The sequence below is a fragment of the Acanthopagrus latus genome, chromosome 18 (assembly GCF_904848185.1).
Source record: "Acanthopagrus latus isolate v.2019 chromosome 18, fAcaLat1.1, whole genome shotgun sequence".
NCBI classification, from domain to species: domain Eukaryota; kingdom Metazoa; phylum Chordata; class Actinopteri; order Spariformes; family Sparidae; genus Acanthopagrus; species Acanthopagrus latus.
This window is the reverse complement of record NC_051056.1, coordinates 24,633,002-24,655,140: the sequence shown is the minus strand read 5'-3', so window position 1 is coordinate 24,655,140 and position 22,139 is coordinate 24,633,002. Positions and strand designations below refer to the sequence as shown.

The following is a 22,139-nucleotide window of genomic DNA, read 5'->3' as shown; positions in this document are numbered from 1 at the left end:
CTTGGAAATGCAGCGCCTTCAGCGTAACAAACACAGCTTCACCGCTCTGCACGGAGACATATCAGGTCAATGCCAAAACAAGATCTGAATCTCAGATAAAAACACAGTCGTGTGTATGTGTGGACGGGGAGGAGAGAAGATTTTGCTGTAGAAACTGTGACATCTCGTTTCAGATGAGAAAATATCTGAAACTTTTAAGATCACAGCATGAAAATGGAGGGGCACCATATGGGGGGAAGTTGGGACAATTCCAAGGGCCCCTAGGTAAATACTAATATAAAATTATTAAACCATCATCATTGAGTATATATTTCGAATATGATCATAAAATTGATGATCTATTTGTTTCTACTTGTTTTTGGCAGTAAAAGTTAAATATCCCCGTTTACACATCCATATTGACCGACCACCCCCCGTATCTGCATGAAATGGTTTGGTCCTGCCTTAGCACACTTATCAGTGACGGTGTTATTAGAGGTGGATTTCAACGTTCAATGTTAAGATTCAGTTCCTGTCGGTCAGTTCGGCACAAAGAATCGTTCATATTGTTTGTTCGCTTGTTCATTCAACCGCTTTTCCAGTACAACGGCGTTTAGTGGTGAATCGTGTAATGAACAGTTCTAAACTCCTCGTTCTCAAACGATCGTGCTAACCATCAGCATAACACTGTAGTTCAAGGCGAATACATAGCTGTAACTTCATGATTATGTGTAATCAGTAAGTGAGTGGTATTAACCTGTTGGCTTAATGTCCATAGTGAAATAAGCTAGCTAGCTACAGACTAGCGTTAGCCTACATTTCGTCAACATTTAATCAGTGCAGGGAAACGTTTGGCAAGATATTCATATTAAATCATTGTCCCTGCTCCTTTTAGCGGTCTTAACAACAGCTGAGTCAGCAGCAGCCCAGTCTCCCCATAACTGTCCCCCTCCCCGTCCCAGTGAAGAAGCTGAGCAACATCGTGAAAACCTGCTGATTTAGTGATCTCTTGTTTTGTAGCACTATAATAACCCTGGTGTGGAAATTCCATTTTACGTGTCAACTTCATTTTCGTGTTGGTGTGTATGTGCAGCTAAGTTAAAAAAATCTGCTGTTTTCATTGTTTTGAGATGATAATTTATGTTGATTGAAAAGTTTTTCTTTTTTAAATCTTTCATTAATGTTAAGAAAATTTTCCATTTTGAAATTTTCCAATTTCAATGCAGTCATACTGTAAAAGATGGCCTTTAGCACATTTTTTTTAATGGTGGTGCTTTTAATCTTGCATCAAGCTGTGAACCGCATACTGTATGCAGACTTGCATGTACAAATCAGCAGCAGTAAATATTGTGCTAGTACTAGTATTGAACTACAAGATGCAGGACAGTTGCAAGCCTTTAATTAGTTACGTAAAGCTTTTGATGGGACAGTTGGGTCCCAGAGATGTGGTGACAACAGCAGCACAGACGAGGGCCCAATTTGGTTTTTTCTGCCATGGGGCCCAAAATTTGTGGCGGCACCCCTGTGAAAACTTCAGCTATGAATTAATCACTAAAACTGCACATACAGTTGATCAAACACATCATTAACTATGCCCTGTACAATAACTTGATTCAAAATATACCCCATCTGAGAGGCCGTGAATAAAACCCCTCCCAGCAGCTCATTAACACACATCTGTACTGCAAAGTACCAAACTGCGCTCTTTTTTTTTTTTTTTTCTGCATGTGTTTTGAAATATTGTACATTTATTTCCTTTTATCAACACATAAAGTAAAGACACCAGCATGTAACAGGAAAACACAGTGTAAACGGATCAGGAGGCAGCGTGGGCTGTCGGTAAAGCACACACATGTGAACAAGATGCCAGAGGCAACGTGAAGTCACTGACATAATTATCTAAACACGTTTTATTATTCATCCCAGTAATAAAACAGGCTTCGCTGTTGTTGCACGTCGTGAATCCATCACGGAGGAGGCCTATGGATCAGATCTGATGCGATCGATCGGATCTGATCAGATCTGATGCTAATTGATGCTGGAGGTTTATTTTATTGGTTCAGTTTAATTAGTGGGCAGCCTGAGCAAGGATGGAGGCTAATAAATGTCTTTTATAGTCCCCTGAGTAAGCCAGATGTTGGGGGCGGAGTGGTGGTGTGTTTGTGTTTGCGTGTGTATGTGTGTGTGTGTCTCCTCCAAAGTTAAAATGAAACCTAGGCCGCAGCAGCGTGGAGGACTGAAGTCCCCGTGTATTCAGGCTCACAGATCACAGAAGTTATGAAAGACTGCTCTTTGATCATTTCCATTTCTAAAATAATTTCCTTTGAACATTTCAAGTCACTCGTGCTTTTATTTATAAAGCCTATTTAGACAATCAAGGGGTTGAAAATAATTAGGCTCGCGTGCACATGAGTGCGGACATGTATTCCCTTTCAATCAGTTAAAAACCGGCTCTGTTAATTAAAGTTCTGAGCTGTTACTCTGCCCAAATAATTTTCTTATTAGCCGCCGCATTCCTCAGATCTGTTGTCAGCAGAGCGTATTTTCTTTTGGTTGCTCCTTTTCTATTTCCTTCCCTTTTTTTCTCTCTCTCTCACAGAAATCCCACTGACCCATATAGTTGATCTCATTTTTTGAAAGCGTATAATATAGATTCCCAAGTAAAGAGAATGGAGGCTCTATTATTAGTCCCATTTGAGGTGCACAGCCTCCTTCTAGGTGCTGCCTCTGTGCTGCCGAATTCCCTGAGTGAAGGCATTACCATCTCATTTGGGTAAGGGTGAGATTACCTCATGCAACCGAGCTGTTTCATCACAGAAAATGGAGGGGAGGGGAGGGTGGTGCTGGTGGTGGTGGTGGTGGTGACGGTGGTGGTGGGGAGGCTGAGCTGTCGCCGCTGACTGTTTATACGGGCGGCTGAAGGTAGAGACGTTCCGGATGCATTTCACAAACATCACACATGACAACTTGTGATGCCACCTTACTGATGTTTCCCTTGAAAGGTCTCTCACTAACAACAACATCCCTATTGATCCGCGGCACCATTTTAACAACCTCCTCACACCCTCTCACACATGCACACCTGAGTGAGTATGGATTGAAAATGTTAGCAGTTAGCGGCTAGCTTCTTTTTTCTTTTCTTTTTTTTTTTTGCCAGCACACACATACCGTCGTCAATTAGGCCCAGTCATTGTGGGGGAGCGGCCCTGGAGGAGGAGCGCAGGGAGAGAGTGATGAAAATCAGCAGTGTAAATAACGGCTCATCCCTCAGTGCAGAATTAATATGCAATACTTACATTTTTTGTGCTGATTAAAAGGCTGCGGCACGTGATGAGCTATCAAAACAAGAAATAGAGTACTTGGATTAAAATTCTGCTTTTAATTGGATAGATGAAAGGAGCAATTAGTTGCAGTTGAGTTAAGTTCTTTTTTTTTCCCCCTCAGTCAGCTTGTCCTCATTTATCATGAAAAAGGGGGAAATAATAATAATAATGCATTTTAACGATACTCTCTTCAGTCATAACATTTCTGACTTAAATTACTTTATTTGCACTAATGTGGCCACTTCATTAGGTTCACCTGTGAGATCTGAAATCCACCGCTGCAAAGTTTATCGTGTTGAGTTTTTTGCTGACGCTGAGGGAAAATCATATGTTTTACGTCTTTCTCTGTGTCGTGGTTAAAGATGGTGTACTGAGAGGTTATTAGTGTTATCAGGAGTGTAAGTTAGTACTTTTTTTCCTCCCTTCATATTAAACACACCTCTGAACATTTAAACATTATAGGCATCGTGTGAGTCGACTTTGTGGCAGGTGTATTCTGTTCCTTTAGACTAGACTGTACAGGTGTGTCTGTTAAAGTAGCCATCAAGTGTATTTCTTCGTGTGGTTGTGCTGTGGAGGTTAGAAGGTCAAACAATGCTTCTTTAGATTCAGAGATGTGCACCGTCGCCAGTTTATTAGGTGCATCTCTCTGAAACGTATGCTTTTCACTAATGTTTCCCGTAAGGCAACTTATGCAGCAGTTATAAGCAGTATATAAACACTTCATGATTGTTTATAACACACTATGATGTAGTTACAGGCAGATCTTTGCCCATGATTGTCCCTTCGCCTGCGATTTGATGCTATTACAACCATGTTTTACTGTGTTGCCGCTCATTATCTGTTTACACCCGTATCCACTCATGTGAGCTCGTGGGAGTAGTGATGCATGCATGAGTCACATGATTCCAGGCGGTAAACAGCAGACGGACAGCGACTTCTGGAACGGCAAAACGTAACACGTGATGACATCGAGATGTTCTGATGTTATAGTGTTGGAATAAAATACATTCAATACAATTATTTTGTTCTATTATTAGTGTTCCCTCCACCAAGGAGGTTGTGTCTGTCTTCAGCCGTGTTCCTGCGTTGGTTGGTTGGTTGGTTGGTTGGTTTGTCAGCAGGATAACATGAAAGCTACCAGTTTTTCATGAATCTTGGATAGAGGATGGGTCTCGGCCCAGAATAGACCCCATTAGCTTTTGGTGCTGATCCAGAAAAAGAGATGGATCTTGCTATTTTTTCTCCCTGTCTTTAACGTAGGGCAATTTTCCATGATTCCTCCTGGACAACAAAAATATAACATATCATAACTTTGGACGTCATTCTTTCCGATGCCTATATTCTCTTCTGGCCTCACCGTCAGTCATTTTTCCCATCCTGTTGGCATCCACCAGATAATATCTGGTTTGCCGTCTACCGTCTGCCTGAATCTGTGTGAATGCAGCTTTACATCTGCTTGCATGATGGGTTACAAACCATTTATTTAAATGTTCACACACTGTTTATGTGTTCTGAAATACAAGGCGGCAAAAATGACCACAACTTCTCTTTAAAAAAAACTGGAAACCACAACCTTGGTGAAGTTTGCATCTCCTGCTGTCTTACTGCTTTAGTTTGAACCTAGCAGAGTGACATCGGAGTGTGCATGCTACTTTTTGAGATAACTTGGAGCGCAGGTTTTAGTGAGAAGTGAGAAGTCCTCCATTTTCAGACATCTCATGGGACTTAGTGCAGTATAGATGACACCGTATATAAACAGCCAACCCCTTCAGTTTCTCTCCTTCGTGCTGGCTAGCGCACAGAAAAAGAAACCTTCTTCCCACTTGTTGGCCTCCGTCCTGCTCCGCCGATATATGTGTTGCATCCACACTGATTATTCTGTACGTCTTCTAGCCGCGAGGCATTTGTTTCAGGGGTGTACCGTTTCAAACGGGCGATGGGGCAGGGCTGCTTTACACTGTTAAAGAATATGTTTCCTGTTGTGGAAAAAAAAAAAAGGATGGGGGTGCGAGATGACCAGTGGTGTCGTTGTGTTATTGCGCCGACCTTACTCATCAATCAGAAATCAAAGCTTTGACAGTTGCCAACATTAAAGGGCTGCTGCTGGTGTGTCCTGTGCCAAGAGGCTTCTTTCTGCTGAGCATATTAATACACTGTAGGTCACAAGGAGGCTCATCACCACTGATCATGAAGGGAAGGGGAGATACTCCTGAGCCACGCCAGGCATGATTCCAGTCAATATTCATACTGGAACATACAGTCATCAAAGACAGAGCAGTAGTGGACCGCTGAACTGATTGAAGTGGTGTGAGACTTTTTTTTTTTTTTTTTATTCGACCAGGATTTTACAGTTGAAGAATTTTCGAATAACAAGACACACGCAGGAGAAAAAAGAGAAAAAAAAGTAAGACATCGCAAGTTTGATTGAGGGATCCGTTCCAGCAGCGACTAAACAAATAAATAAAAGATGATTTGCATTCCGAGTTTTGACATGTACACAGATTATTTGTTGGGAAAAGTTGAGCTTTGCTTATTGTCGGTAGACTGTTGCCTGCATGTTGCCTAAATGCCTGCAGACAGATTTGTATTCCAGGCTGAATTTGTGGGGATTCGGCTTCAGAAATAAACCTCACATTAAAATAAATAAATAAATAAAAATCCAATAAAAGTAACCAGGATGTCACAGCTGCCAGTTGCAGGCTGCGTCAAACAAAAAAAAAAAAAAAAAGGAAAGGAGAAACTTTTCATCCTGTTTCCACTCATCTGCGTTTAAGGTGTGCGCACTGTGTTTTTCTCCGCCCCATTTGGGATTTTGATTCAGGCAAGATGTCTGTTTATCTGAACCACCGGCAGAACTTCTGCTGAGCCTGTTTTGCATTCAAAACCGTGTCTCCAACATCTCGAGGAAGTCGGGTTAACAATCAGGCTAACTGCTGTAACTCTCTTTGATCTGCCACACGTTAATACTCCGTAATTTGCACCAAACATTAAAGTTTGTTCTTTATCTGCACTTCACTGTTTAACAAAATCTGAGTGGTTATTACTTTATACTACGTATTAAAGTAACTTAAACCACGAGGGGTAAAACGACATGTGAATTTAAAGTGCGCGCATCATGTTTATTATTATTTATTTATTCAAAGATTATCGCTTTCAGCCGTTACAATGAGCCTTGCGCAGCCTCGTCATGCTGTTTTATCGGGAGTGAACGAGCACAATTCATTCATTCATCTGAAAATATTGGCGCCACAAAAAAAAAAGTACAGCCTACTGCTGCTTCACAGCATCACCAGTGCCGGTTGGCAAAGGGGGGGCGGCTTCCTTTCAAGGTTGAGACGGAGCCACACATCAAATCCCCGGTTAGACAAAACATGTGCAACATAACATGCATGTTTCATGAAGTCAGCGACAAGACATTCGGAGTTGGCACCACGTCCCGATGCTATGTAGTTTATGCCTTTACCAGCATTTATAGTATCTTAATTCTTATGCAGAGGCTGTGATTCAGCCTTTTTTTTTGTCTGTACCAGGACATGTTTATGGGCTAATAGGCCTTTGTTAGTAGTACTCTATTTATTTAATACAATTGTAGTGTGAACAGAAGGAATAATAAACAGGCTGACTAAACATACGATTCTTCTTTTGGGCTGAGAAAACCCTGTGTAAGGACACAAAAGGGGGACGTTTCCACTGCGGAAAGTAAATTCTTTTGAAGTGGAACTAATCATCTGAGGGATGGTTCTCGTTGTCCTAACAACGCAGCTGAATTGGAATGAGCCTCCTTTTTTGTGGAAGATATGTTTTCTTTTTTTCATTCAGAACTGATGATGATAGTAGTTTCACGCCCTGTCCACCCACATTGTCCGTCCAAACTCCTCCGCAGATAAGTCTTTACTTGGAGACGCCGAACACACGGCGGGTGACTCTTGGACTGTGACGTCAGCCTCACTCCTCTGTCTTCCAGCCTTTACGCTTTTTAATACCGTTAGAGTGAAAAGGGAATCTCACAGCAAATCCTCTCCAATAACACTTCTCTCCGAGAGTGTGAAAAGATCAAGACTTTTAAACATACTCCTATATTATAATGTACCAGTCACTCTTAAGATACAACTGCTGGATGCATGGAACACATTTTAAAGTTAAATATTTACAGTGTGTGTTATTATTCTTTTAAGGTGTTTTAAACTACTTGAGAGTAAACATTGTCCACTTTGGAATACTCTCATCAGTTTCCTTTGTGTCGAGATTAGAAGGTAGAATAGTAAAAACAGTCTGTAATAAGTGGCTCTTGTTTGTTTTTGTGTTGTGGAGTAACTTGAATGCAGCGATTAAAGCTTTATTTGCATTTCTCCAGTGTAAAAATCTGAACTGGTGCGTCTCCCTTCACCTCCTCTGCCTTTCAAAAAGCTTTGCAGTTTTAGGTTTTATTCATTTACAAATGGAGTTTTGGATTATTTATGTTGGGTTTAATTTTTAGAACATCAGTGGATTGAAGATGGTTGAAGGTGTGAAGGACTTTCTTCATTATCTCAGTGAAATTAATCTCAAATTAAGATTAAAATTAAAATTCACCTTGTCCCATGTCCATAATGCATCATAAAATATAATGAACATACTTAAAATGGGTTTTAATGCATCTTTATATCTGTATTGATAAGCACTCTTGGCAATAATAATGATTTATCACGATGATCATAACTCATTAACACTGTCTATAATGTGTTATAATATTAGTTAATAGATTAATCTGATTACATTGTGCATTGTTTGTTAGTACTTGTAAAAAATAAATAATTGTACAGCTTTTTGTGCTGCTGTTCCTTCATTGACTTGATCTTATTTATTTTTATGACACTTAAAGCAAAGACTCATAATCAGTTTGTAACATGTTACATCTGCCTATAATGCAGCTATTTCATCACTCAATCACAATCATATCATAACACATTATGATAGTGATTACAAATAGTTATGTAATGATCATAACAAATTACAAATTACTTTGAGTAATATACACAATGACCCCAAAAATGGTGAGTGACCAGCAATTATTTAATCAAGTATTTATACTTGACCTATTAAGTCATTTTAAGATACTTTATTATGTTTTATTATGATTGTTATGAAGCAATATGAATACTACCGATGCTTATAACATATTATAAGTTTGTTTATACTGCTTTATAGACACTGGCATTGTAATGATTCTGAATTATTATTAGTTGAATTCAGGAGTGCTTATAACTATCATTATACTGTGCTATACAATCATTATAACTCATTATAAGTACTTGTGTGTTTCAATGCATTATAGACTTTTGCAATATCATGATTATGATTGTAAAGTATTATGATTATTCATGAATGCTTAAAACAGTATACAGTGCTTTAGGTACTCTATAATGCATTATAAGATGGTTTATTATGTGTTATAATGCATGATAGACACATGCATGTATGATTATTTGTATAAAGCATTATAAAAAAAAAACATGCGTGCTTATAACTAACATTATACAGTGCTGTATGTGCATTATAAATGTTTATAATGCATTATAGACATTGGGGTGATAGTGATTGTTTTTATAATGAATTATGAATTTTCATCAGTGCTTATAACTTTGATTATACAGTGCTATAGGTGCATTATAACATGTTATAAGTATGTTTTTAATTGAATATAGACAGTGGCGTTATGATGAGTTGTGATTATTGGTAGAATATAAGCTTCACAACAGACAAATAATCCTCATTTATGATAAATCGTGTGAACTGTTCCTTCCTTACATAACGACAAGTGCTCGTATTAGCAAAGTGAGAGAAGACTGACTCTTCTTCTGTCCTCCTAACCAAAGACAGCACATCTCATTTACAAACCAAGTAAGCAATTATTGGCTGGAATGATGAGCCCCCTGATTGACTGCGACACCTCCTTTGTCTGCAGCTCAGGGGATGTAACTGTCCGGGGTCTCTTCATGCGCCCTGAGGGGGTTTAGAAAGGTAACGCTGGCCTCTGACCTCAGGCCGAGAGAATTCCAATCTCTTACCGTTACTAAATCTTTATCTTCACACAGGCTGCATAGCTTCGCCTCTGTTGAGTTATAAACTGTCTGTCTTCTCTGCTAGTCCCGCAGTCATCCAGCCGTTTTATTGTCTCAGTGGGGGTACAGAGTTCAGGCAGCAGTCATCCCCAAAAACAGAGGTGAACTGTTTGGGGAAGCATCTCGACTACTGTGCTAACTTATCATTCAGTCCTGTCGAAAGGGCTTTGAAGGAGGACAGAAAACAAACACACACATGCACACACGGTGGATTCTTCATTGTAATAGCTGTAGATGCTAGTGTGCAGACAGAATAAACAAACATTTTCCTTGAGGGGCGAATAAAGTGTTTTTAATAGAGCTGAATCAAACAAGCTACTCAGGTGAAAGTTTAAAATATTCACCTTGAACAGATAAAGATAGTAAGTATGGTCTCTGAGACGGAAACGTTAGCATCGATTATCGATCAACGCTAAATGAACCATAAATTAAGATTTAACCAGGCCCAAGAACTAGGACATATTTGTACTATTCATACTTTTTCATGGTTCTATTCAAAGCTTTCCTACTGTGTTTCCATGCTTATTATACATGCAAGCTTCTGATGGCTATACAAGTCTCCATTATTTATACGTTCTCTCCTAGATGATTTATTAATTGCAGTTCTTCACTTTTTGCAGAGAAGGACAACCGAAGAACAATAGGTTTTTTAAGATTTATGTTGTGTTGGGAAAAACTAAAGTCTCAAAATCAAACAACTTTTCAACCCGCCACAATAGCAGCCTGCTGGCAGTGAAGTCATGAATGTAGCCGGAGATTTGGCAAACAAATTAGACCCAATACGAGTCCGTGTTGATAGCTGCAGTGAAGTATTTGTATAGCTGAGAGGCAGGTGGCAGCCAAATGAACAAAGTCGCTCTCAGTCATAAAAAAAAAAAAAAGAAAAAACACCAATTCGAGCGAGCGCGGTGCAGACGCGTGCTCAGCGGTCGCAAATCTGCACGATGTTCAGTTAATGCAACAGCTTTTCACACACCAGTTTAAGTGTATTTAGGCGGCTGATGAGGGATTTGGCAGCGGCGTGTTCGCCCGTGATGTCACGCAGGGCTGCGGTGACAGGAGGAGACAACTCCGTCTTCCTCGGCTGAAGTCAACAACAGCAGGAATTAGCTTTGCTTTATAAAACAACAACAACAGAAAAACTGTGAAACAAATGTTTGAATGTGTTTTGTCTTGTCACTGTCTGCCTGCCGTACACTGCCTGCTCTGCTGAAGCTTCCCTTTAGCACGCTAGCACACACACACACGCACACACACACACACACACACACACACACACACACACACACACACACACTGTTAAGGACTGTGGCAGGTTACAGCAGGACACAGCACATAAGCTCATGGCACACTTGAATGTAGGCCATTTTTAGTTCTTGTTGGTTAGAAGAAATTCAGAGCCCTTTAGAGGATACAAACTTAGAATCCTCAAACAACCTAATTTCTTCTCTCCAGCTGGAAATCGCCTCTTTTAAAGCTCATTGAAGGCACACTGTATTCTCCACTTGAATGACGAGGAGGATGTCCTAGAAACGCAAAAAAGCGGTTAGCGGTAGCAGCGTTTGGAATATTTTTTTTTTTTCGATTGATCAGTTGTTTTTTTTTTTTTTGCCGTATCTTTGTATCTTCCAAATATCCCCTTGGCATGCTTTGTCATTTCTGCATGCCATGCGGTAGCTGGTTGCCATTGTCATCATGGCAGACTGGGAGCCGGGGAAGAGGACGCCAGCGCCGTGCCAGTTGGCTCAAGTAGTGAAAACACAAGGCAGACACAGCACGATTCTAATCTTTATCGTTCCAGACACGAAGGTCACTTCTGGTGGCGATTGCAGTTTTCATGCTGCCCATTAGTCACGAGTCAGACCCCCGCGCACCTACGTATGGATCCATATAACCACATACGTTGGACTGGAAGCCTGACTGCGTTTTCATCACAAGTGTGTTTACATGAGCTAAGTGCGAGATTCAGCCAGTACGCCCTATTAAAGTGTTGCTTTTCCTCCTGAATTAAGGAGAAAAGATTGAGGTCAAGTTATTCAGACATGTTGTGCCGTATTATGTAACACCGGGTGAGCCAGATCCTATCCGATGATCAAGCAAACAGGAGTAGCACAAGTGTGTTATGAGGACGTAAGCTGCATTCAAAAGTGGTAAATATGTGATCGCATATTTTTCTGCCGCATTCCGCCCAGATATTTTTCTAACAGCATTATATAGAGATGTAAGGACGAATGTTTGCTCACAGGCAGAGCTCGTTTTTTCATTTATTTAACTCATCACCTCTTCTGCTACAAACCAAACAAACGCTGCTCTCGTCTTCGCTGTGCTGCATTCGCCGTCGCTTCCGACCATTGTGTGCATCTTTACTTATTGTATAGCTTTATCAGTTCTCCCGCAGCTCTCCAGCCTGTGGACCTATCCTCCTGGTGGTGCTTTGCTCGATAGACAATAGTCCTGCAAATATCAGGGGCCAAGTCATTATCTTCTGCTCAGCAGGTGTAGACATTATTGGAGTGTTGAACTAATGATATGTAATGAGCTCTCTGTGACACATGTCTAGCCACCCTTACTATCATGGGGCCCATTAATGGATAACAGCATCATAATTAGCTTCGTTGGGAAGCCAAACCTAAGCTTATAAATACATCAAACTATATTTAAGTTGTGTGCGCAGGTTCACATGCTGTGTGTTCCTGCACAGGGCCAGGAAAAGCGAATTAATCCCGCTTTTACGGCTGTTTGGTGGTTTTAGCTCGCGCACCGTCGTGGCGATGTGTGCATGCTATGATACCACACGTAGTACTCACACTGCTGACAAGTGCCCCTTCTACGTGCGCACGTGTACAATAGTCTGTAACGACTTTTTCTTTCTTTCTTTCTTTTTTTTTTTTTTTTTTTAAACAAACACCAAGAAAATTATTCCACGAGCTAACAGAGAGGGGCGAGTCGTTATTTGTTAGCGTTTTCCAGTGTACTCGGCAAATTGAAAGCCCGGGACACAAATACATGGCTGTCTTAAAAATTTATATTGGAAATGGTTTTGATGTTGTACCCCACTGCAAACACTTTCAGCCTTCTGCAGGTCTCCTAGCAACAGCAAACAAAGGCAGTACCCATCTCAAGTTTCCCGTGGAGCGGCCAGTCCGGCGTGCCTTTGATCTTGACTGGGAAAATAGCTGAGTGGGCACTACTCGCATTTGTCTTTCATTTACTCCGGCCCCCCTCCCCGTCCCTCTCCCAAAATGTTCCCTGAAACAGCCAAATCTTCATCTGTCCCCAGCAACCAACACCCCTCCTGGATAATCAACCATGGCAAAGGAAGTCATTGAAGCACTACAAAGTTTAGTCAAAATTGGAGCGTTTTTTTTTTTCCCGTCTTCTCGGAGCAGAGTTGCTACCTTTATCAGGCTGTCATTTGTGGCTCCTCTGTGCACGAAATGTGAGCGTGCGAACCAAGGTGGTGTTTTATCCTTTGTTTCCATTGTCTCAGTGTCGTCTCGCTGTTGAATTTATCAACCTGTGTCCCACAGCTTCCAAATGAAAGCCTTAATAAACACAATAAACAGCGCCTTTAACCCCCGCCTTTACAAACGGCTTCAACTTCATGAACTTGGACCGGAGTGAAAGTACTACTTTTGTCCCATAAAAAGCCACTGTGCCCACAGAACAGTGGGCACACACACACAGTGGGTCTTAAGAAGCCACAGAGCGCTCTTATTTTGAATTCCACATTCGAGCAAACAGGAAGTGGAGTATTTTAAACTAATTTCTCTCATGTTTCGTAATGCTTTCTAAATATCAAAAATACACATAAGTCCCTCATTATATTCACGACCGAGGAGAGATAGGGCGACGTATCTAAAAGCTACTGAATGTTATCTTTCTGCAGTGCTCTGCTCCGCTTTCATCCAAAACAGCTCAGACAGCTCAGGAGATTTAACAAATTGAAGTGTTACACACTGTTTTGGTGTAATTTACTGTAATTGATGTTTCTATCTGGTGCCGAGGCCTTCTAAAGCAATTGCTTGTGTTTGTAGAAAGACATGCAGCCCAGTGGGGTGTATTGACTCAGGCTACTGACTAATACTGCTCTGTTGGCATGTTTTAATGCTCTCCCATTGTTTGACTAACACACTCCTCTGTATAGCTAAAAGCACACCTTGCACACAGCTTAAGATGGGGATCAGGTCCATGTTTTCTTTTATTTTACGATGTTGCAATGAACTGGAAATAAAGATGTTTTCTTTTGGTGTGAATGGGTCAGAGTGTTCTTCCTAACCTGATTCTTTATCTGCACTTATGATCCTGTTTTAAGGCACAAACCTCCCCCCTCTATTCTTGTTGACGACTGTAGTTTTTGTAAGAAAAAAAAAAAGTAATGTTGTCTGTTCGATTCAATGGTAACCTTGTTAAGATATGACCTGTACGGAGCAGCATGGGCCGACCCAGTCGTTTAGTTAATGACTCTCTGTGTATCAATATGAGTGGCTTAATCTGATTCCATATTCACGGTGGCTGAAGACATATTCACATACTTTAATATTCACAAATGTAGCAACATCACAATATACAATCACGTCATGCGGTCTTATCTGCCAAAGTTACTCACAGTATTAAAAGTAAAGAGGTTAAAATACTTGTTATGAGGACAAATGGCCCATGTGAATGTTATCTGACTGTATTTCATTTTAACAGATATTTCAGCCTGTGAACAAGACGCTGGTATGGCGAAGCCCGGCTATAGATGGTTCATACTGATGCAATAATATGTAAGATACATTTTCATGTCATAGCCAGTTGAGGTGGAGCTCATTTTTAGATATTTAAGCAGATCGTCATATGGTTTATATGCACATTCATGCTAAATATCTACCAGCTACAGCTGTGAAATGAATGTAGTGAAGCAGAAAGTATGATATTACCATCTGAAATTTTAGTGTAAAGTATAAAGTAGCACAAAAAAGACGTATTATGATATGATACAAGTACCTGTACATTTGTATTAAAGTATAGCATGTGAGTCAACATATTCATGTCCTTTCCACAGCTGCACAGGGCCGGCCATAAGAGGGGAAGCTTTGTGGGGGCCCAGCTGTTACGGGGGGACGAGCAGTAATCATGTTCATTTTAAAGATCGTTAGTCTTACATGGGTTTTGCAAAAAAAAGAAAAACACACAATTGCCGCATTGAAAACCCTAAAATGGCATCAACGCCTCCCCCCTTATTAAAAATGTCCAGACTATATAAATATGCAAATAGAATTTTGATTTAACGAGACATAAATTTTCTCCCCAGCAACAGCGTTTGAACGTTGGAGGCTTTCGGCTTCCACAGGATCGGCTTTCCAAACAATTTGTGATGTCACAGATCCCGCCTCTAAACGTCTGATTCCAAAAAGCAACAGGGAACATTTTACATTTCCATTAAAGTTAAAACGGCATCAAACATGATTCTGCACAGCGACACATAAACATTCAACTGTAGGACCAAGAAGAAAATCACATTGTTGAATAAACCGATGACTTGAATGTATGAAAATGAAAACCACGTTTTTATTCAAAGCAAGATACTCTCCATTACTTATAAAAAACAGCAAAAATTTATATATAAAGTGGTAAATTCATATATATTTATTTGAAATGAACATAACATTAACATTTTTATTTTTGCTTTAGTAAAACGTAGCCTGTTCCGTATTTCTTTACATCCAAATATCAGAAGTGTACTGCTGCCACATGACCTCAGAAACGTGCTGATCTAGTAACAGCTTATACTGGGGCGACTTTTATTGCTGTGCCAGGAACTGCACATAAATCGGGATGCCAGAAAAGAAAGGAAAGAGAGGGATCTGGCGGAGGCTTTAGACCCAAATATAAAAGTAATAATGACCAACTTCTTGTCAGCCGGCCAAGAAAGCTGCTCCCAGTCAAGCTGAAGCATCCGATGATGGCAGAGGAGGCCAGCGTTACAGCTGGCACAGCCAAGAGATAAAGCAGATGTGTGGAGGGCCCCTTCACTGGAGCAAGATGGTGTGTTGTGTGAGTGTAAAAATCTGAACAACAAGCGGAGTGATGAGAAACAGACATTAAGAAAAGGTGGGTAGGTAGGATCAGAGAGACACCAGGTTAATTTTCCCTCCTTCACCGAACACGTGAGCTTTTGGGACACATCACAAGAAATTATCTTGTCTGCCAGCGAGGTTACGTTTTTACCCGTGTTCGTTTGTGTCTGTTGGTTTGTCGGCCGGATTACACAAACTCTACTGAATGGATTTCCACGAAACTTGGATGGAGGATGGACCTCAGCCCAGAATAGACCCCTTTAACTTTTGGTGCAGATCAGGATAATTGTTCTTACTTTTTTTAACCTTGTGTCACACAGTGTTTTTAAAGACATTTTCATTATTTTCTCTGGGAAGAATACAAACTAAATGAATCTCGTGAATAAAAAGCAGGTGAATTTTGGTGGCTGGTACGTATGAGTTAGTATAATTTGATGCAGATCATCTGTTAGGGGACCGCTTTTGACTGGAAGCTCAGTTGCCTTTTTAACAAAAAGCTCATCAGAGGACCCCAGATTGAGATAAGTTTGATCATCGGTCTAGTTGAGGAATGAACTTTTGAACAGCCTGTTACTCTTCTCGCTGGAGCTACTCTGTCTTCGTTGCTCCTGCCTGCACACAAGTTAACACTCAGCTGCAATTTAGCAACTCTGTCCCATTTCTGTTAAAGTACATGTGAACAAAAACACAGCAATTAATCAAAATACTGCAAAACATTTCAAAATGACTGTGTTTTGTTAAGTAAATTCTGCTCCATTGCTATTTGTGTCTTTTTCCCCGTCTCCCTTTGGAGAGAAGAAGCCCCACATTTCATCCGTTACACCGATGCTTGTTTGTGAGGAACGCTAGCTGGGACCTATTTTAGTTTCAGGCTGCAGAGGAGAAGGTTTTTTTTTTTTAATTTTTTTTTTTTACATCCCTTAATCATCCTTTTATAGAAGTGTGTATGCTTTTGGGTTGTTACATGTAAAAAGAACTGTGAAAAAACTGGGTCCCACCTCTGCCTTCAAACCGTCTGTACCCTCCCCTGCATTCACCGAGGAGCCGCACATTTACTGCCTCACGATATTCAACGCTATATTGCTCAGCACTAGACCCAAAACAGAAGGGAACGCCGTTAGCAGTGTGGCGCAGGGATTATAAACAAAAGGTTGTGATCTACTACAAAGACGTGCTCAGATAAGCAGACCCTCACCTTTCATGCGTGACCTTGAAAAGGGTCCCCCCCTACAAAAAAATACCTGCTTTTACCTCTCAACCTTCAAGAACTCCTTTCCGACTAAAAGCGGAAGAAGAAAAGAAAACATTTGAAGCGCGCCTTTTTCATTCTCCACCAAAAACCCATCGGAACCCGTTTTAGCATATTTATTTATAGGCGTGTTTCTGATTCAGTACTCCTGCGCCGAGCATCGTCACATTTTACCCCTGACAAAAACAAAAAAAAAACTGAGGCTTGTCTTCATGGTTGTCTGCGCCAAAGCCACCACACAGAGTCGTACCCCTCTGATGGCTGCATGTGCCATCTGACTCTGACAAACAATGCTGGGGTGTGGAATGTATTAATATCCTCCTGAGCCCTAAGCATGCACATTTACTGTCACCTTAATTCATCAGTTTACAGCTTACTCGCAGTGGGCCTCCTACCTTTTACAAGGACGTTTATGTTGCCTGAAAGCGGCAGCATCTCGCTAATGCTGAGCGTACAGGCCCTTTTAATGAAACTGGTAACTGGTTTATAACACTGTTGTGGTGATGCGATGTGTTCGAGTAACAACAACATCGCTTTAAACAAGGAGGCACTTGAAATATACTCACATAGTAACTGGGAAGAGTGTTGCTCTGTAACATTTCCCTCACTTCGCCTCTGGTGAGCTTCATAATGAGATTCTCATAAATAATGTAGGTCAGTAATTACATAAGGTCATGTTGTTTGCACATTGGATATTCCTAAGATAAGATCATGTGAATACAACTGTATTTCTCAGATTTTTCCTGCTCAGTAGATCTTAATATTTCACATTTGCTGCACATTTTGTTTCACCAGCTGCACTGAGCGAATGCAGAATCTATGACTTTAAAACTACCATTAAATACACCCACGCACTGTTTTTATTCGTATTGCCCCCAGATTTTTTTCTACTAAGCGTTATTTACAAGCTGGATTTAAGCTTAGCTTGACCGCTTCGGTCACCGCTTGCTTTTGCTCATTTTGAACTTATAAAGTGCATATCAAATGTAAATAGATAATAAATAGATTACTATTGTTGTATAAAGTACCCAAAAGTCTTATGTGAGTAAAAGTAAAGATACCATGTTTGAAGATTACTTTGGTAAAAGTGAAAGTCACTCATACAAAAAAGCACTTGAGTAAAAGTCTGAAGAAGTCTAAAAGTGTCTGATATTAAATGTATCAAAAGTGATCATCTATCAAAAAAGTATGAAATGTACAAGTAAACATTTACATGTGGTCATATACTGTGTAGTGGAGGTCGACTCATTATCAGATCTGATATCAAGCATTTTTTTTGATTATTGCAATCAGTGTTTTGTTTTTTAATGTCATTGTCAATTAAAAAAAGTTAATTCAAACATGCAATAATTTAACTCTGGTGCAGCATGTAATCTTAAAAGTAACTAGTAGCTCAAGTTAAACTAATGTAGTGAGTAAAAAGTATGATTTATGCATCCAAAATGTAGTGAAGTGGAAGTATAAAGTTGTAAAAAAAACTGGTACAAGCACAAGGACCTCAGAACCGTCCTGAAGTACACTCCTTGACTAAATGTACTTAGTTACAGGACATTCCACTGATGTAATCAATAAACGATAAAGCAAACTAAAGCAAGTATATATGACTGAAACTACCTTATACTTACTAACTTATTACAGATCCCCTTTGATTTATACACTGATGTTTGCTTTTAGCTGGAGGTAGAATTCTCAAAGATGGATCTGACAAATTAAAACAACACAATCTTCACCGCTGATTACCTCCAGAAGTATTTGAGTAAATAGGTATTGTGTTTGTAATTTTGGGTGAACTGATCCTTTAACAAAAAAAAGCAACTCTCTTGCTTTACAACTTGTTGTTTCCTCTCTTCAAGATCGTGGACTCGTTTTTTACCCCTGAGCGTATTACTCTTCCGCTGAGGGTCCGTATTGTTCCTGCAGTTCCTGTGAGTTACCTTAATTCTGCTGCTCATTTGCAGATCGTTTGGTCCCAGTCACACAACGACCAGATTGCCAAAAGAGCACCGTTTAATTTCCATCTGTGAGAGCGCGTGTTTCACTGTGGAGGTGTTTAAGGAGAACGTTTTGCTCATTTGACTGGTGCAGGCCCACCTACACTTGTCCCGGTTCATCATAACACGAGTGTGGACCATCGTCGTGGCAGCCGTGGGTTTTCGAAGCATCTCTTTAGAACGGTTCGTCCTTACACGTGGAGCGTGGCGTACTCCAACATGCTAATTCGAGTGGGGTATAGCCTATGACATGACATGAATGTGGAATGAGATTCTCTTCAAAGTGTTGGAAGCAGAACTGTATCCATAGATACTAAAACTGGCATCAATCAGCATTTTTTACACATGCATTTAACATGGATGTGCTGGATGTTGCTACAGAGCGTATTTAATATGCTGTTTATTGATCAGTTTTCGAGTTTTTCAGAAATGTAGGCTCTTACGCCCACACAGAAACTGGAGTAGTATACATTTTTCACACTTTACGGCGGTCTTGCAGTCATTTTAACCTCTGAATATTTTTTTTTCTCACCTCCAGAGCACTGCGTTTTGAGTTTCCCTCTCCCACTTCGGAAAAAAAAAAAAAAAAAAAAAAAAGCGAGTCCACTGGACTCTCCGGAGACGTTAAAGAACCGAGCAGAGCCCCTGCACGCCTATTTAGAGTGATGCAAAGACACGTTACACCATCTCAATCTGTGTCAGCCTATATGCTATGTACACTTGGAAGAAGCCGGTGTCTGTTTGTGCCATATAGATTTGTCACCTCTTAAGTTTATGACATTTCTGGAGAGAAAAAAAACAATCATGGCACAGACGGAGTGGGGGTGGGGTGGCATTTGTCAGTGCTCTCATTGGGGTTCAAAAGTAGAATGCAAAATGTCTGTCTTTGTCTACTCCAACACATTTTATTTTTGTAGCTGAGAAATCTGTTCAGGGACCCCAACATTTTTTCCAACTGTCAGGGTGTCATTTGTCAGAAAAAAAAAAAAAAAAAAAGTGAAACTGAGTTGCCACCCCCAGTCCTTCTGTATGTTGTGAGGTTACTGCTGCTTCGAACATGCAAGGTGGGGGTGTGTAGGGGGAACGCACACGTGTAACGTGGCGACCTGTTACCTCAAGCGCACACACCTTGTGGTCATTTTCCCCTCGTTGGCCGATCTCCTGACTCTGACGCCGTCATTGCCCTATAGCCTCATCCTCCATCAGTGAACAATGACTTTTTTAAGGAGCAGGAGCCGTCGGACTGGAGAGTATTGTCCCTCGTGATTGAGATGTTAACCTCCAGGGCAGCCCTTTTGCTCTTTAGTGTCTAATTTTTTCACCCCTCTCCTCCTCCTCCTCCTCCTCCTCCTCCTCCTCCTCCTGCTCTCTTCTTCTTCGTCTTCCTCCTTCTCTCCTCTCCCCCTGGTTTGTCTCTGCCAGCAGCCTGCACAGTGAGACCGCCGAGCCATTAGTGAGTCCCAGCACTGATAATGAAGCCACAGAGGTGGTCTGAGCCAGTGTGGCACAGGAGCTGGAGCACAGGAGGAAGGTAGATTAGGATAATTACCTGGCCACGGGGGGATACGACGAGAAAGATGTCTCACTTCCTGCGGGCCCCCCCCCACCCCCCCGATCGGAGGGAGCGCAATATAATCAGGTGCGGCACCTTTGACTCAGAATGGAAAGAAGAAATGAGCTCTTAACATTTCTAATGATCAAAATGTGAATCTAATGCTGCAGCGACACTGACTGCTCTTTTCTCTGTTTTCTCAGGTGTCCTCAGCGTCCCTCTCTCTCGTATGTATGTATGTATTTGTTGTGTTTTTTTTCTGCCTCTGTGGTTTGGGTCTCACACATACTGTACCTAAATCCTAAATATCCACACTCAAGGAGACTTTGAAGAGCCTATGAGGTCAGGTTTTAAATTATGGTCTGCGCCCACACCAGGCTTTCTCTCCCCACTCCTGTAAATCCATTTTCCACACAATGCATTTCAAATCAAAGCAGCGTCACCATAACACGCCTTAGGAAACATTAAGCCATAGTGCATTACTTTCATGTATGATAGCATAGCCCCTGTATGCTTTGATGTGCTCACTTTTTTTAATGCTTTATTAATAATAACACATTGGCTCCTTCTCACACCAACATCAGCTTCTGGTGCTCCTTTTCTCTCCTCCCGAACTACATCCCTCACTCCCTCCATGCCTCGGCTCCTTCATCCCTCCCCAGCCCCTGAGCCTCGTCTCGGGATTGGCCAGCTCGCGTTTGGGAGGTGGTGGTGGTGGTGGTGGTGGGTGGGTGGGGGGGATTAGGGGGACTGACACGGGCCTCGAGATGAAGAGAGTGACAAAGACCTATCGGAGGGCAGGGAGAGCAGGGCGCTGCACCATCATTGGCTGCTCTGGAAATCAGACACGTCTTCATTTCTTCCAACCATCCTCTCCAAGTGCCCAGCTTTCATTTCCACGCCCGGGGAGGGAAACAGGGAGAGGGAGAGAGAGAGAGAGAGAGAGAGATGAGAGAGAGAGAGAGAGATGAGAGGGAGAAAGACAGTGGGGGGGTCAGGATTAGAGTTTCTGTTTGTGCATTTAAACGTGTGTGCACATGTGTGTTTGCTCGCATGTTGCATGCAGTAAACATCTTAGAGATACAGAGGGATGGGCGTGGAGACACTGATAGCACTCACCTCCTCCAAAAAAAGCTGGCCAACATACAAATGCTGGAGCGGATTTGTCACTGAGCACGTTCCCTGTGAATGGGACGCCTGATTCATGTTAAAACCTACTCAGGAGTCAGATTTCTCACTGATTTCTATCATTATTTCAGCCTCATCACGGGGTATTTTTCATTAGCGTTATGGGAAAAAGGTATCCCAGAGCACACAATGGGCTGTTCAGTATTTGCTGATAGTTTCTTTTCCGACAATTTCAAAGCAATGTTGGCAATTTACTGGATCACTTAGCAGCTGCCCACATTCATATGTGTGTGTGTGTGTGTGTGTGTGTGTGTGTGTGTGTGTGTGTGTGTGTGCATGTGTGCGCATAAAAACATCTGCTGATCTGATTTTTCTGCGTTTGTGTTCTCCTTTTGTTTGTGTTCCTGTTTGATATTTCTTTCTGTTAGGTGGAGTAATTGGATCTTGATATGTGTTGCTGTATTATAATTTCAGCCCACAGCTTCTGCAGCAGTTCCCCCCCGAGTCAGTAAAAAGCAAATGTTTGGTTTGTATTCTGTAAAAGAAATAAATATCCTGATACACTAACGTAACTCATTTCCGTTCATTTCATGTGCTCATCGCGGCTTCGTTTCCACATGCTCTCCACTGACCTGCGTGTGTTTCATTTGTCACGCAGCATGTTTGCACACTCACACCAGTGAATCAGTGCTTTGCCAGGTTTTACACACAGATCTGAGAGCATTCTGCAGTGGAAGCCCTTCCCTAAAGT

At 41.3% G+C, this 22,139-nt stretch overlaps 1 protein-coding gene and 1 long non-coding RNA gene across 6 annotated transcripts in view; one reads left to right on the top strand and one right to left on the bottom strand.

Moving 5' to 3' along the window:
• The window catches only part of zic6 (zic family member 6), a 115,456-nt gene extending 93,482 nt beyond the window's left edge, over positions 1-21,974 (top strand). For 3 of the 5 annotated variants that reach the window (XR_005071171.1, XR_005071173.1, XR_005071170.1), the window contains 2 exons: positions 20,134-20,347; positions 20,464-21,974. The gene's annotated coding sequence lies outside the window, so the exon portion shown is untranslated. Of the gene's footprint in view, positions 1-12,478; positions 13,640-20,130; positions 20,348-20,463 lie in introns of those variants that run through there. The other 2 variants (XR_005071174.1, XR_005071172.1) reach the window with 2 other exon arrangements.
• Positions 11,659-12,482, bottom strand: LOC119007615. The gene is made up of 2 exons (XR_005071177.1): positions 12,214-12,482; positions 11,659-11,860 (listed from the first exon to the last, which is right to left on the bottom strand). It is a non-coding gene; the product is annotated as an uncharacterized LOC119007615 (long non-coding RNA).
• Positions 21,975-22,139: the final 165 nt, after the last annotated feature.